Below are 14,031 nucleotides of genomic sequence, written 5' to 3' on the forward strand. Positions count from 1 at the left end.
TTGGTATGTAAGATGAGAAAAGAGTTTTTTAAAAAATAATTAAAGAAAAAAGTCTCTGTGGTCATTGTGTCTCTTCACAGCAATAAAAACCCTGAGACAGCCACCGAGCTCAGCAACTTTTATTTTTAATTGTATTATGTGTACATGATTGCAGCTGCTGTTAGAAGAGAGTGTCAGGTCCCCTGGAGCTGGAGTTACAGATGTCTGTGAGTCACCATGTGGATGATGAGGACCAAAGCCAGGTCCTCTGCAAGAGCAGCCAGTGGTCTTAACCTCAGAGCCATCCCCAAGCCCTCAGCATAGAATTTTTTCCTGTTTGGTTTTTCAAGCCAGGGTTTCTCTCTGTAGCCCTGGTTGTCCTGGAACTCACTCTGTAGACCAGGTTGGCCTCAAACTCAGAGATCTGTCTACCTCTGCTCCCCAAGGGCTGGGACTGAAGGTGTGCACCACCACCTCTTAGTTCAACAGAGCAGACTTAAAGAATTATCTAGATCAAGGTAATAGATAGCCTTGATGGTTCACTGCCCAGCGCCCTGTGGGCAGCACTCCCCAGACAGTCAGCTATGGTACCTGGGAGGGGGCATGAGCTCGAGGAAATGCCAGATGGAAAGAAACTGTGACCAAAAACACAGGCTAGATTTGGGGGGGTCTACTGGTAAATAATAGCTAGTTTTAGAACTTATTTTTATACAGATTGAAGGCAGACGGCGGAACAACGAGCAGTGGTCAGCTAAGCACCTCCCTGCGCTGTCCCTGCGAGAAGGCACAGCACTTGCTGTCTATCATGGGAGCTGCACTAGCAGCAAGCGATTTCTTTTTTTCTATAAAATAAAATCCAAAAATAAGAGCCTCCACAATAGGCAGGGGCCTGAACTGTGTAAAAGTGAAGAGAACTAGCCCAGGATCAGCTAGCCAGCAGCATGGACCGTGTGTCTTCTCTGTCCATGGTGGCAGCAAGGTGCAACCAGGCTGGAACCTCCAACAGCAGCCTTCACAGCCTTCCCCTCGGCGTGCTTCTCCCCAGCAGCAGGCAAGCTAAGATACTTCCTCTCGGCTTTTCTCCCAAGGATGACAGGCCTGGAGATGCAGTGGAATGTTCTAGAGTAACATCTAACTCACTGCGTCCATCTAACTCACTGCCTTCTTTCTTCCAGCATTCTGTTCTGTCTACTCTGCCCATCTAATTTTCTGTCCTATCAAAGGGTCAAGGCAGTTTTTTATTAACCAATGAAAGTAATACATGGACAGATGACCCTCCGCCATCATTCAAGCACTAGGGATAAATCCTGGTCTTGCTGTTGGTGGCCCTGCAGTCTGCCCCAGTCATACAACTGTCACCCACATTCAGAGGGCCTAGTTTGGATCTATGCTGGTTCCCCTGCTGTCAGACCAGAGGCGGTGAGCTCCCATTAGCTCAAGTAGCAGTTTCATTGGGCATCTCCATCATGGTCTTGACCCCTTTGCTCATCTCTCCTTCCTCTCTTTGACTGGACTCTGAGCTCAGCCCAGTGCTCCGCTGTAGATCTCTGAATCTGCGTCCATCAGTTGCTGGATGAAGGTTCTCCATCTGACTATAGGGCAAGGCAATTTCAGGCATCTCTATAGTTGCTTAGGGTCTTAACTGGGTTTATTCTCGTGGATTCCTGGGAATTTCTCTAATGCCAGGTTTCTTGCTAGCCCCATAGTGGCTCCCTCAATTAAGATATCTCTTTCCTTGCTTTCCCTCTCTGTCCTTTTCTTCATGGTGACCACTGGGAGGGTGAGGTACAAGGACCAGATTGGAGGCCAACCTGGGCTACTCACCAAGTCCAGTTGGCACCTATATACTTTCCAAGGTAGGGTTTCTGTGCCCTGGTAGTCATGGAATTCATTCTGTAGAACTGGCTGGCCTTGAACTTGGAGATCTGCCTCCTAAGTAGTGGGATTAAAGGTGTGCACCACCTGGCATAACTGGATGTCAACATATAGAAGAATTCAAATGGACTCATATCTATCCCCATGCACAAAACGCAAGTCCAAATGCGTCAAAGATCGTAACATAAATCCAGTTACACTGAATCTGATAGATGAGAAAGTCGGAAGAGGCCTTGAACGTACAGGAGACCACTTTCTAAATAGAACACCAGTACTACAGACACTGAGAGCAGCAATTAAATGGGACCTCCTGAAGCTGAGAAGCTTCTGTAAGGCAAAGGACACAGCCAATAAGACAAAGCAGCAGCCAACAGAACAAGAAGATCTTCACAACTGTAGTAATATGGGCGGCGGGGCTGCGTCCCCAACACCCCAGCTGCCTGGCTAGCTTATGCCCGAAATAACAACACACAAACTGTATTCATTTAATCACTGCTTGGCCCTTTAGCTCTAGCCCGTACTGGCTAATTCTGATATCCCGATTCACCCATCTCTAATAAACTGTGAGCACCGGTCTTACCGGGAAAGATTCAGCATGTCTGACCTGGCGGCTTGCTTCATCGCGTGCCTCTGCCCAGGAGCCGGGAGCATGGTGTCTCTCTCTGAGGCGTCTGCTCCCGAGAGGAGAGATGTGGAGTCTGAGCTCACTTCCTCTTCCTCCCAGGGTTCTGTTCTGTTTACTCCTCCCACCTATCTTCTAACCAATGAGGACCAAGCAGTTTCTTTTTATTTAACCAATGACCTTCCTCCATCACACAACTTCACATCTGACAGTGTTGAGCTACAAAATATATAAAGAACTCAAACCAGGGGAGGTAGTGCACACCTATAATTCCAGCACTTGGGAGGCAGAGGTGGGTGGATATCAGTGAGTCCAAGGCCAACTTGGTCTACAAGTGAGTTCCAGGACAGCCAGAACTGTTACACAGAGAAATCCTGTCTTCAAAATTAAAAAAACAAAACAAACAAAAAACCCAAATAGTCCAATTAAAAAAATGAGACACAGATCTGAACGAAAAATTCTCAACAGAAGAATCTCAAATGGCCAAAAGACATTTAAGACAATGCTCAACATCCTTAGTCATCAAAGAAATGCAAATCAAAATGACTCTCTGATACATCTTACACTTTCAGAATGGCTAAGATAAAAAACATGGATGTCAGCTTATGCTGAGAGGATGTGGAGTAAGGGGAACACTCATCCATTGCTGGTGGGAATGCAAACTTGTACAGCCACTTTGGAAATCACTGTAGTGGTTTCTCAGATAATTGGGAATCAATCTACCTCAAGACCCAAGTATCCCATTCTTGGGCACATATCCAAAGAATACTCAATCATACCACAAAGACATTTGCTCAGTTATGTTCATAGCAGCCTTAGTTGTAATGGCCAGAACCTGGAAACAACCTAGATGGCCCTCAACTGAAGAATGGATAAAGAAAATGTGGTCCATTTACACAGTAGAGTATTACTTAGTTGTAAAAAACAATGACATCTTGAAATTTGCAGGCAAATGGATGGAAATAGAAAAAAAACTATCCTGAGTGAGGCAACCCAGACCCAGAAAAACAAGCATGGTATATACTCACTCATCAATGGATGTTAGACATACAGCAAAGGATAACCAGGTGACTATTCACAATCCCAGAGAAGCTAGGTAAAAAGGAGGACCCTTCTGGTTGATGGTGGCTCACCCCTTTTAATCTGAGCACTCAGGAGGCAGAGATAAGCAGATCTCTGTGAGTTTGAGGCCAACCTAGTCTATAGAGGGAGTTCCAGGACAGGCTCCAAAGCTACGGAGAAACCCTGTCTAAGGAAAAACAAAAGACCCTAAGAGAGACACACACAGAGGGCCCCAGGAAAGGAAAATAGTTAAGATCTCATGGGTCAACTAGGAAGGGGAATAAAAGGGAGGGGATGTGCGATGGAACATGAGGGCTTAAGATGGCCAAGTTTGGGAGGAATGGAATGAGAGAGCAATGAAAGATATATCTTGATAGAGGGAGCCATTATAGGGTTAGGGAGAAAACAAGTGTAAATCCCGGACTCTGGCTCCATCTTTGGAGGCCCCGCCCCTGTGCCCTTTGCACCTTGACACCTCCCTGAGGAGGGTCAAGGTAGCTGGCCAAACCTTGACCCCTCTCCAGAGGAGGTCAGGACCACTCCCCCAGTCTATTTAAACTGCTCCTCGCAAAGGCAATGTGTGGTCTTCCCTCTTTTCCTGCAGTGGTCTGGTCGCATTGGCAGCTTCTTGGTTCCCCTCGGGGCCACCCAAGAACGCAGGAGTTCTATTAAACCTGGATATCTTTTAATTCGGCTTGTTTTGATTTGGCTTGATTGGGATTTTTGTGTCGACAGAGAGCTTGTGTTAGAAAATATTTCTAACCCCAGGTGATAGGGAAATTCTCAGGAGTCGCCGGGCGGTGGTGGCGCACGCCTTTAATCCCAGCACTCGGGAGGCAGAGGCAGGCGGATCTCTGTGAGTTCGAGGCCAGCCTGGTCTATAGAGCTAGTTCCAGGACAGGCTCCAAAGCCACAGAGAAACCCTGTCTCGAAAACAAAACAACAACAAAAAAAATTCTCAGGAGTCCATAAAGATGACCCCAGCTAAGACATCTAGCAATAGCAGAGAGGGTGCCTGATCTGGCTCCCCTATAATCAGACTAGTGAGTACCCTAATTGTTATCATAGAACCTGCATCCATCCTGTAACTGACGGAAACAGATGCAGTGACCAACTGGATTCAGCACTGGGATGAGCTCCTGGAACTTAAGAGAGGGAGGAAGAATCATATGAGCAAGGAGCTTAAGATCATGATTGGAGGCTGGAAAGATGGTTCAGAGGTTAAGAGCATTGCCTGCTCTTCCAAAGGTCCCGAGTTCAATTTCCAGCAACCACGTGGTGGCTCACAACCATCTGAAATGGGGTCTGGTGCCTTCTTCTGGCCTGTAGGCACACACACAGATAGAATATTGTATACATAATGAATTAAATATTTGAAAAAAGATCATGATTGGGAAAACCGCAGAGACAGCTGACCCCAGCTAGTGGGAGTTCATGGACTCTGGACTGACAGCTGGGGATCCTGCATAGGACTGAAATAAGTCCTCTGAATGTGGGAGACAGTCGTGTGGCTTGATCTTCTGGGGGGACCCAGCAGTGGGACCAGGCCTTATTTTGGGTGCCTGAACTGGCTTTTGGAGCCCATTCCCTATGGGAGGCCTTACATCTTCTGAGGAGTGGTTGGGGGATTAACAGGGGAGGTGGGTGGCAGGAGAAGGGGAGGGAGGCGAAACTAGGAATAGTATGCAAAACTGAAAAATTTTTAAAGAAAAAAAGAAAAAAAAAGGTGTGCGCCACCACAGCAAGTCATGTTTTATTTGTTTGTTTTTAAGTGTATGTGTATGGGTGCTTTGCCTGCATTATGTCCATCACATGCATGCAGTGCCCATGGAGGCCAGAAGAGGGCGTCAGATTATCTGGAGCAGGAGTAATAGGTGGTTGTCAGCCACTATGTGGGTGCCTGGAGTCGAACCCAAGTCCTCTGCAAGAGCAGCCAGTGCTCTTAACCACTGAGCCACCTCTCTAGGCCCAGCATTTTAAAACCCAACTTGGGCTCTATTTGAGATTTTAGTAGGAAAGGTGAATGGCTACCTAGAATCTTTGGTGTGGCTCACAGGGTGTGGCCTTCAAGTGTCTTGAAATGCATGTGAAGCACGATTGATAAAAACTCAGGATCAGAAATTGGGGTTCAACCTGAAGATCCAAAGAGCAAAACAGCCAACCACTGGCTCTTGCCTCTCCCTCAGTCTGAAATGGCGATCCTGCCTCCAGATTTCTCAGAATGAGACTGTGTCTGAGAACTGTCTCCCCCATCTTATTCCTCTGTAGGGCTGGGATTAAAGTCGTGCACCACTGGGATTAAAGGCGTGCACCTCCCAATTTCTATGGCAACTAGGGTGGATACTGGGAGTAAAGGTGTGTGTTACCATAATCTGGTCTGTAAGGCTGACCAGAGGGACTGTTTTACTCTCAGATCTTCAGGCAGTCTCTATTTATTAAAATACAATTGCAATGTCACTACAGGCATATATTTCTGTGGTTTGTGTAAGAGACATCTCACAGTGCCACACAGGAACTTATCTGATGCCCCCAGAGAGGTCACTGAGGTGATCCGACCTCTGACAGAAGGAACACTTCCTGTGTAGGCCTGCCAGCAAATGCCATGGCTGCATTTTGAGACAAGATCTCAAACACCACAGGCTGGACTCAAAACTCACCATGCAGCTACAGATGACTGTGATCCTCCTGCCTCCACCTTGAGTCTTACAATGACAGGCACCACCAAGCCCAGTTCCATTTATGGAATGCTAAAGGTCGCACCAGGGCTTTGTGTATGCTAGGATACCAGCATCATATCCTCTGAGCTGCAGGCACTGCACCCACTGAGCTGCAGGCACTGCACCCACTGAATTGCAGGCACTGCACCTACTGAGCTGCAAGCACTCTATCCAATCCACTGATAAGTCTCCGACAACTGGTGCAGCTAGATTTATTTCTTCAACACACTGAGTGAAGTTCTTCAACTCTGTTCCAATAAGCTCCAGACAGTGGCCCGGGACTCAGGGCAGGACCCTCTCTCTGCCACTATGAAAGGATGCCCTCTCCAGGTATGATTCTCTCTGAGAATTTGTTTCTGTTCACAGTGCCTTCCAAGATAGAAACATTCCACCTTGCAAAGAAGCTCCTTAGGCAGGAAGGCAAACAACTCCAAACAGCTTCAGGAAGTCCCTGAAACTGAGCAGATTCACTAGGCCCCTCCCTGCTGGGGTAAGGAGAGTTCCTCTGAGACCAGCGCCTGGAGAGGTTTAGACCAGAGTTACGGGGACTGGACACTCTCCAGCCTGCAGGCTGTGCAGTGTGCTCCAGGCTCCCAGTGCTGTGAGCTGTCAGCCCTGCTGTGTGGGCTTTGGTAATGTAGCTGTCTGTGAGTCATTTCTGCTCCTGTAACTGCCCCAGTAAAACTCTTTGGTTCACCAGGTTGGACTGGTGGTTTTTGTAATTTGGTATGTTTGGCGTTTTCCGCAGTGACTGAAGTGAGTGTGCTGCATTCCCCAGGAGAAGTTTTGTCACACAGTATTCACTTTTGATTTCATTCGTGCAGGAGTATACATGTAGTCACGTGCACCACAAGTGCACTCGAAGGTCACAGGACAGCTTCTAGGAGTCAGCTCCCATTCTCTGTCATGTGGGTCCCTCAGGCCAAACTCAGTCAGACGTTTGCAGCAAGTGCCTGCACTTACTGAGCTGCCTTCCTGGACCTTCAGGAAGCCCCGCCCCGTCCCACCCCTAGGCCTCCCAGGAAGCCCTGCCCCGCCCACCCCTAGGCCTCCCAGGCCCCGCCCCACCACACCCCTAGGCCTCCCAGGAAGCCCCCCCCCTCCCCGACCATCCAGCCAGCAGCCACTCACTATTCTCTGCCTTGCATTCTGCCAGGGACGCCGAAAAGAAGCTGGGTCAGCCACAGGATTCCACAAACAAGTTAGCATCCTACGATCAAAAGCTGTAAATCTTAAAATGTAGCTGTGGGAGCCAGTCATAATAAGCTAAGTATGGGCAGGTCACCCAAAGGAAGTTCTTTACTTCCAACCATTATCACCTGCCAGAGTAGGACTCAGCCATCGCCTGAGTCTCAGTAGTTTACCCTGAAGCAATACCTGGTGGCAGGAGGAACCACAAACTGAGATTACCTGAGCACCACCCAAGAACAGACCATCCAAAGGAAATGCCTAATGTTCTAACCCCTGTAGACAGGGTCACCTGCCAGCACACACTCACCAGGACACCCCTAGACAAATGTCAGCCAATCAGGGTCCTGAACCTCGGAAACCCCTCACTCCCACCTTTACTACTATAAAAACCCAATTAACCAACTCCCACGGTCAGTGTCAGAAGCCTGAACTCTGCCCCGTGGCCCCGGTGAGCTGGAAGGGTTTTTGCCCTGTGGTGACTGCAATAAAGTTTGCTTCTGGTTCCTAGACTTTGGGGGTCTGTACCCCATTATTTGCCTGTCTTTGGGATCCAACTGTTGTAGGAGCAGCGGGCTGCGTTCTTGCCACCCGTTTCCCTGCTGCCGGCTACCTTTACCCAAAATAATTACACCGAAACTGTATTTTTTTAAACACTGCTTGGCCCATTAGCTCTAGCCTCTTACTGGCTAATTCTCACATCTTGATTAACCCATATCTGTGTAGTACCACGAAGTGGTGGCTTACCCGGAAGGATCTTAAACTGCTTCCATCTTGGAGAGGAGAACTATAGTGTCTGCCTCATTGCCTTCTTCCCAGCATTCTGTTTTGTCTACTCCGCCTATGTAATTTTCTGTCCTATCAAAGGGCCAAAGCAGTCTCTTTATTTACCAATGAAAGTAACACATAGATAGAAGGCCCACCTACATCATTTCTCCTTTTTCTGTTTAAACAAAAAAAGGCTTTCACTTTAACATAGCAAAATTACATATAATGAAACAGTTATCAAGCAAGAATCACAGTTACAATATTTATATCTATTTTTATCTTTTATCATAACTGAGTAAAACTATAACTATCAACACTTCCACCTGTGACACCTTGGCTGTTCCCAAGCCTCATCACCTCAGTATCAGCATTGGGAGGGAACTTTCTGAGGACACAGACAGGGTTCCAGGAGCCTGGGAAATGATGCGGGACCTGATGTCCTCAGACAGGCAGGAGGTAGTCTAGGCACTAGATTGTAGTGGCTTTGAATGCAGATAGAAGGATTCAAGGAGCTTGGGGGGGGGGGTCCAGTGGACTAGAGAGAGCAGTCAGTGTTGAGCCCTACTGGAGCCACAAGGGGAGAAGAGGGACATCGCAAATAAACCTGCACACTTGCAGCCTTGCTGCCCTGCACGGCTGGGGCAGAGTCAACCGTCTGTGGCAGGCAGTAGACAGGTGTTATTGTCTGGCTACCTTTTTCACAAGCTAGAACCATTCAGAAAGAGGGACAGGTTGAGAAAGTACCTCCATGAGATTGACTTGTGGGCAACCCTTGGGGCATTTTCTTCATTACAGATTGATGGAGAGGGCCCAGCCCACTGTGGGTGGTCCCATCCCTAGGGTGGTCCTGGCTGAGCAAGTTATGGGGAGCAAGCCAGTAAACAGCACCCTTCATGGCCTCTGCCTTGAGTAGAATCTGTGAGGAGAAGTAACCCGTTTCCCCCAAGTTTTGGTCAGGGTATTTTACCACAACAATAGGAAGCTAAGCAGGACAGAGCAGTAGGGCGTCACTACCCTGAGGATCCCTCGGGAGGGCTGGAGGGATAGCTCAACCTCAGAGCACTTGCTCTTGCAGGAGGCCCACAGCTGTAGACAGTGACTCTGCTTTCTGTCCCGAACAATCACACAGAAACTGTACTAATTACAACACTGTTTGGCCAGTTGCTTAGGAGTATTCCTACCTAGTTCTTACATCTTAAATTAACCCATTTCTATTAATCTGTGTATTGCCGGTGAGGTGTGTTACTCCTTCGGCAGCTAGTCCCACTGACTCTGCCTATTCTCTCTGGGTCTCTGTTTAGATTTCCATCAGGTTTTGCTCTGCCAAGCCATTGGCCAAAAAAGCTTTATTCATTAACCAATAAAAGCAACACATATACATAAGAACGTCCCACATCACACAGCCACCGGTAACTCCAGCTCATGGGGAATATGACACCCTCTTCTGGTCTCTGTAAGTACCACATCCACATACCTCCTGACACACATAAGTGAAATTAATAAAAATAAATTTTGTGCTGCGTGGTGGTGCAAGTCTTTAACCCCAGCACTTGAGAGGCAAAGGCAGGTGAATCTCTGTGAGTTTGAGAAAAATTCAAAAAACAAAAAAACAGTCCCTTGAGCTGTCAGACTGTCTGCTCCCTGCCTACAGTGAGGTGAAGAGCCATGACACCCTTCACCATGGCAACCAGGAGCCAACACAAACCTTTCCACCTTTGGAGAGGATCCTGTCCAGATTCATGCCAGTGATGGACAGCTGGACATTCAACCAACAGATTTTCAGAGGGGCCAGCAAAAGGGCTCAGTGTAGGTAAAGCTCTTGCCACCAAACCTGAGCGCTGAGTTCAATCCCCAGACCCACAGACTCCCACAGGTTGTCCTCTGGGCTGTGCACACCCCCCCATGCATGCACTGTCAGAGACATGGGTACGAGCACTGTGGGGAACATTCCGTGGGGCTGAACTGCCCTTGCCCTTTCTGGGCTGCTGGCCCTCTCTCACAAGGCTATCAGGGATACCAGCACCGAGCTTGTAATCAGATTCTCCACCCCAAGCGTGAGTGTAGGGTTCTCCGTGGCCTCGCTGAGAGCCACCTGGTCGAAGCACCCCAGTAAGTCCATTTGTTAACCAAATGTTGTTTGACCAATTCATCACTTAGAACTAATCAAATGGAACTAAAATTTTATTAAAATTTCATTCACTGTGTGTGTGTGTGTGTGTGTGTGTGTGTGCATTTGTGTGCTGGCTGTGCTTGTCACACTCACGTGGAGGTCACACTTTCCTCTTGGTCTGTACCCTCTCCTCACTTAGAATGAATAACGTCAACGAGGTTGCAGAGATGGCTCAGCAGCTGAGAGAACCTGCAGCTCTCGCAGAGGCCCCAGGTTTGGTTCTCAGCACCCATATGGCGGCTCCACAACTGTCTAACTCCAGTCCCAGGGGATCTCTGCAGGCACCAGGTACATACATGGTGCACAATATACATGCAGGCAAAACTCATACACATAAAATAAAAACAAATCTTTTTAAAATTTGAAAAATATTAAGTATCAGTACCGGCTCTTGACACAGGCAGTCGCGTGCCACCAATAGAAGGGTGTGGTCTGGCCCCGCCCACTGGCGCGAGGCCCCGCCCACTCCGCCCTCGCCTTTCTAACGAGCCTCAACTCAGGTTTGAGGCAGCACTTTGGGCTCTGGCTCCCACCGCAGCGGTAGCATGGTGACCTTCTCGGGACACTTCAGCATCACCAAGTGGCTGCCTTCCTCCGTGGGCTTCAGGAACGCCCGCAGCAGGATCTGCAGGCACATGGGGAAGTCCCTCCTGCTGTCTACCCTTCAGCCCCTCCCAGATGGATCTCCAGGATGGCCCGCCACCCTGCTGGAACCTCACCAGGTATTCATTCACTCGGTTAACACCCATTAAGCGCCTACAGTATGCCTGAGGTAGGACTTCTCAACCTTGGCTCTGTGGACTGCTTGGGGTTGCGTCGCTGCTGTGGGGACGTCGTGTGTGTTATAGGGTGCTGGGCGTTTCCCCTGTCAGGATACAAGGGAAACTCTGCCCTCTTCCACCAGAAGGTTGCCCACCTGTCTTGGGTCACACCACCTGGAAGCGCCACTGAGGAAGAACAGTCTCTGTCTGGAGCACCAAGCTGACCACCCAGCCTGGGCAAAGCCCAGGTTCAGATAGATGACCACGCCCACACAAAGCCCACCAACTAAGGCCACGCCCAAACCGCGCCCCAAACAGAATCATACCCCCTCAGAAAAATCTCTTTTGCTACACACACCTCCTAAATTTCAGGCCTGCTGCCTAGAGAGACACAAGTAGTGATCTCACAGAGCCACGCCCACCGCTAAGCCACGCCCGCCGGGAGTTGGGCCTCTACCGGGCCAAGCCCATCCAGCTGGAATTGGGTTCCCTTCCTTGAGAGGACATTGGTGGGTGCTGGAGAGTGCAGGAAGACGCTGGGGTGATGCCCAAGCAGTCCAGCATTCTTTGGGGGAAAGGGGGCTGATGAGCCGCTGGGAGTCGGCTCTGCCTGCTGAGAGGACCGATCTGCACCAGGCTGCCTTTGAAGGCAGTGTCTGAACTCACGCCGCCTTCGAACATACAACGCTCAGTCTCCGAACTCTACCTGAGGGCTAACTGAGGGTCTTGAGACTGTTCCTAGACAAAGATCTTTTACATTTTTCATTTTTTTATTGCTTGTTTGTGTGTGTGTGTTCACATGCCAAGGCCAAAAGATGGAGATCAGGGGATGACCAGCGGGAGTTGGTTCTCTTCCACCACGTGGGTCCTAGGAATGGAACTCAGGTGGTCAGGCCTGGCAACAAATGCCATTGCCCCTGAGCCATCATCAGACTGACAGTTTTCCTTTTATAAAGAAGTAGGAACAGGGGTTATGGCTTCATGTATAGTCTCTGCTGTCTGAAGAGCCTAGGATGAGCTCTCCGTCCTTGGTTGGTGGTGTGGAACAGGAAATTCAGGGTGAAGAAGAGAAAGCTAGTGAATAAATCACACTCAGAGAGGAGAGAGACTCCGGTTCTCATGGGAGTGAGTCTTCAGGTGTCTTCAGGTGTCGGGGTAGGTCTTACCTGGGTCTCCCTGGACAGAAATGGGGACACGGGGATGTCCAGGACACTTGGGAGATGGTTGGCTGCGCTTCTGGGAGGCAAGAACTGCAGCTGCCGTTGGGATAGGAGGAGGACTTGGTAGGGCAGCTTTGGAAGCCCTTTCTTTCTTTCTTTAAATATTTTTATGGTTTATTTAACTTTATTTTATGTGTATTGGTGTGAATGTGTCAGATTCGCCTGCAACTGGATCTTCAGACAGTTGTGAGCCACAATGTGGATGCTGGGAATTGAACCCGGCTCCTCTGGAAGAGCAGTCAGTGCTCTTAACCACTGAGCCATATCTCCAACCCCTTGGAAGCCCTTTCTGAGGGAGGTTTTAAGATAGACCACAGGCTTGTGTGGAGTCAGGCCAGGGCTGTGCTCACTCCGGCACTGGCCTTGACCGCCTGTTTCCGAGACACAACACAGAGGCAGGCTTTTGTGAGTCTGGGTGTACTGAGGAGTGGCCTGTCAGCAGTCTACACTGTTGAGGCTTCAGACTGACACTGGAGGGAGCAGATCAGAGGCTGGGCATGGTGGCTTACCTCTAGAATATCAGCACTCAGGAGGCAGAGGCAGGGGGATCTCTGTGAGTTGGAGGCAATCCAGTCTACATAGCGAGTTCCAGGACAGCAAGGGCTACCCAGAGACATTGATCTCAAAAAAAACAAGCAGGTGAACAAACAGCATCAAAAAAGCCAGATCATGGCTGGAGAGATGGCTCAGAAACTAAAGGTGACTGCTCTTGCAGGGCATCTGAGTTCTGTCCCCAGCTCCCAGCTCCGAGCTGCCTTTAGCTCAAGCTCTGGGGGACCTGATGCCCGTTTCTGGCCTCTGGGAAGACAGGATGGTGGTTGGAGTAGTTGCTGCGCAACTGCGCAAGCATGAGGGCCAGAGTTTAGAGACAGGTGACCCAGATCCAGTGGCTGGGAAGAGACTCAAGAGTCATTCCCAGAACCAACCTGTGGTGGTTTGAATGTAATTTGCCCCCATAAGCACTATTGGGAGGAGTGGGGTGACTTTCTTGGAGTGGGTGTGGCCTTGATGGAGGAAGAAAGTGCGTCACTGTGGGGGTCGGCTTTGAGGTTTCCGAAGTTCAAGGTCCCACCCAGTGTTTCAGTCCACTTACTGTTGCCTTCAGATGAAGATGTAGTTAGCACCATATCTGCCTGCATGCCCCCATGCTCCCCAAATTGATGACAACGGACTGAACCTCTGAACTGTGAGCCACCACAATGAAATGTTTTCTTTATAAGAGTTGCTGTGGCCATGGTGTCTCCTCACAGAAAGGAAAACCCTAAGGTGTGATCTCAGGCCTCTTCACATTGCTTAGCTCTGGAGCCTTGTTTGGATGAGGAACATGACATCCACCTGGCATCTGCTAGAACACGTGTGCCCTTCAGTTCCTTACATGGAGTGAGGGGGCCTGGGGATCTTTTCAGGACACAGGTCCCATGTTCCGAAGATGTCTTGAGCCTTCTGTGAGCTATGTAGCCCGAGGTCGTGGCTAGGGGTCTCCCTTAGGAGAGTCCAGGGGGCACATGTTCCTGGCTCTGCACTCACATGTCGTGGGCCTGGGAGGCACAGCAGTTTGAGAGCTGTTAGGTTTGTTTATCACCTCAGGGTCACCCAGAGAAGTACAAGAGTGGCCTTTCTGGTGGCCTTGAGGCATTTCTGGGCACTTGAGTTGGAAGACAGATGGTTT

Source organism: Microtus pennsylvanicus, chromosome 9 (assembly GCF_037038515.1).
Source record: "Microtus pennsylvanicus isolate mMicPen1 chromosome 9, mMicPen1.hap1, whole genome shotgun sequence".
Taxonomy (NCBI): Eukaryota; Metazoa; Chordata; class Mammalia; order Rodentia; family Cricetidae; genus Microtus; species Microtus pennsylvanicus.